Below are 3155 nucleotides of genomic sequence, written 5' to 3' on the forward strand. Positions count from 1 at the left end.
CTTTCCAATCTTGTGGTTATCATGTAGCTTAGTGAGTTTAAAGGCCTGTATTAGAATTCTAAGTGGAATTTAAGTCGCAGCAATTAATTAATTGCATATATGAAAGAGAGAGAGCCCGAGTTGATTTATCACAAATTTCTGGAATCATAAATGAAAAGTGCTTTCTTTAAAAAAAAAAAACCTAGCTATGAACAGACTATGAATAAGATAAAGCATATTATTATAAGTTAATTAAAAAATTAAAACAGTACGTCACTTAACATCTTTTTTTTAAATTTTGCTCTGTAATAGCATTTTTTAAATCACTTGAAAGGGAATTGACTAATTCAGATTTTGACTGTACATTTTAATTTTATTTTGTGAGTCTTGATATAGTGAGAACCTAGAGTTTCTTTTAGCCCTAAAACCTCAACCTAAAACACAAGCGTTACCACTCTATTAGCTTTACCTCTTTGCTAGTAAACTTAAGCAGTAGCCTTACTCACTTCTTGTGGAAGGAAAACAGAGAAAAGGTAACCTTTGCAGAGCCTCCTATGCAGTCCCTGAGAACTGTCCTGCCAAAAGGGATCAGTGCTCACAACCACGTCACTCAGGCTGGCTCTCTTCACTCCTCACTCACCACTCCACACCACACACACACTCATATTCCTTTATGCCTTCCCAGAATTGTTCATATTTTCTTTGTAAAACTCTTCCCTGTCCTTTATATGTTGTCAAAGTTGCACGAGGGAGGTCATATGGGACAGTGGGTGGTTGGGGCACAATGGTATTGGTATCAAAGAAAACTGAGTTCAAATCTCAGCTCAGTCCCTCATTAGCTTTGTGACCCTAGGTGATTTTTTAAAAATTTATTTTATTTATTTTAATTTACTTATTGTTGTGTTATTTTTTTTTGGTGGGGGTAGGTAATTAGGTTTATTTATTTTTAATGGAGGTACTGGGGATTGAACCCAGGGCCTCATGCATGTTAAGCATGTGCTCTACCACTTGAGCTATACCTTCCCCCCCTTGGTGATTTATTTGACCTGAGACTGAATTTCCATATCAGAAAAAATAGGCATAATAACAGAACCTAATTTATAGGGATGCTATGTTGTTTAAATGAACAATGAGAATAAGGAGCACTTTGATCAATATCTGGCATGTAGAAAGCCCTTAATAAATGGTTATCATTATTGTTATTCATTCAAGTTACAGGTCTGTTGTTTTTGTTACAAGGTTTCTGCTCATCCATGTCTATTTACAATTTTTTCAGTTCCAAATTTTTTTATATCTTGTCTTGCATCATCTTCTGTTTCTGTATTAAATGTAAAAAAAACAAAAAATCCTGTCTGGATGAAGTTGTGATAGGGCTTTAAGTTCTGATTCATCCAAGTAAGTACAAATTGGTGTTGTAAGCCCATGTGCAATGACAGAAATTTGGACAAGTTTTCCTTTTGTGGTGTCTTTTTTGATATGAAATTTTCTTGGGAAAACCTAGAATGAGTGATTTACTGTGTGCTTATTGGCCTGGCAACAACCCAGTGACTTTAAGGCCTTCACCAAAGAATAACTGGGGAAAAGCATTTATAAAGACTGTCTGAACAAAAAGGATACAATCTTGCCAGTGTAATAGCTATAGGTAAGGTAAGTGCTGTTTTCATGTGTATGCCTGGTCTTGAAATTAAAATAATGCATTTACCTGCTGGATATCTTTACCTCATTGTTTCCTACAGCTCAAACTTTGCAAACATCCTGGAGAAAGGAGAAGCAAGACAAAAGGACTTGGAGAAGATTAAACGTAATTATTGATTATTGAAGTTTACTGACGGCACGTGGGTCATCAGAAACAGATAAACAGCTCCGCTACTTTTTATGGTATCTGAAACTTAGATAATAATCAGAAATCCTTATTCATAAGCAACAATGGCTGCCTAAATGGTATGATGGAATTACAGAAAGAGAAGGAAAGGAGGAAAGGTCATTTCTTGATAAAACATTGGCCAGACCAGGTGCTTGAAATGCAAACATTAAGACTGAATTAGAAGTGAGTGCTAGAAAGAAATTACAGCAGATGCATTTGTCAGTTTAATCAGTTATTTAATGAGACTAGAATATGGATTGGTGGTTTAGTTGGAGGACTAGAAGGAGATAAAAGTCTAGGCCTGGCTTGAGGAGTTACATAGATAGATGGAATCCCTAGGCAGACAGTTCTAGTAGCTGAGGGCACTGGGTTTGAAGGGGTGGAGACATTGCACAGTGAGAAGCACAGCCTAGGAAGGCCACTGAAGACAAACTCTCACAAGTTTACTAAGAGTTGATCATTGTGATCTTCTCCAAAACAAACAAATATTCTACAGTCCCAACATTTTAAAAGAAAATGTTTCTAAAAAATCATGCTCTTGGTGAAAAGCCTAAGAATCCTTTGCCTAGCCCTAGAATCTGAAGTTTTCCATATTTTTAAAAAGTTTTATATCTTTATGTTTTATACTTAAGTCCTTGATCCATTTTAAATTAATTAATATAATGTGTGAGGTTTAGGTGGGGGACCTATCGTCTTTCCTTTTTTTTTTTTTTTTTTTTTTGCCTATGGAATTTTAATGATTCCAGCATCGTTTGTTGAAAAGCATATAATTGCCTCACTTAATTGCTTTTGCACCTTTGTAAAAGAATCAATTGGGCATATTTGTGTGCTTTGGGTTCTGGATTCTCTGTTCTATTCCATTGATCTGTATGTCTATTCCTCCACTGAATTTCATTTGTTAATATTTTGTAAGAGTTTTTTTTTTTTGCATGAATATTAACATAGGATTTTGGTATGTAGGTTTTTCAAAACTGCCTTTGTTTTTGATATAGTAATTCTAGCTTCATAAAATGAGTTGAGATGTGTTTTAAATTACAAACTTAATTTAATTCATTGAGTAGTTATAGGACTATTCAAACTATTTCACATTGGGTAAGATACGGTAATTTATGTTTTTCAAAGAATTGGTCCATTTCATCTAAGTTGTCAAATTTATGTTTGTACAGTTGGTTGTTGTATTCTCTTACTATCTACATAAAGTCTGTATTTGTATCTTTTCTTTAATTTCTGATATTAGTGTCTTCTCTTTCTCATTGGCAGTCTTACTAGAGATATGTCAATTTTACTGATGTTTCCAAAGAAATTTCTATTT

The 3155-nt window shown here is 34.3% G+C and overlaps 1 non-coding gene across 1 annotated transcript; it reads right to left on the reverse strand.

Moving 5' to 3' along the window:
- Window positions 1-929: 929 nt before the first annotated feature.
- On the reverse strand, window positions 930-1003 carry TRNAV-AAC (transfer RNA valine (anticodon AAC)). The gene has a single exon. It is a non-coding gene; the product is annotated as a tRNA-Val (tRNA).
- Between the last annotated feature and the right edge of the window lie 2152 nt (window positions 1004-3155).

Source organism: Camelus bactrianus, chromosome X, assembly GCF_048773025.1.
Source record: "Camelus bactrianus isolate YW-2024 breed Bactrian camel chromosome X, ASM4877302v1, whole genome shotgun sequence".
Taxonomy (NCBI): Eukaryota; Metazoa; Chordata; class Mammalia; order Artiodactyla; family Camelidae; genus Camelus; species Camelus bactrianus.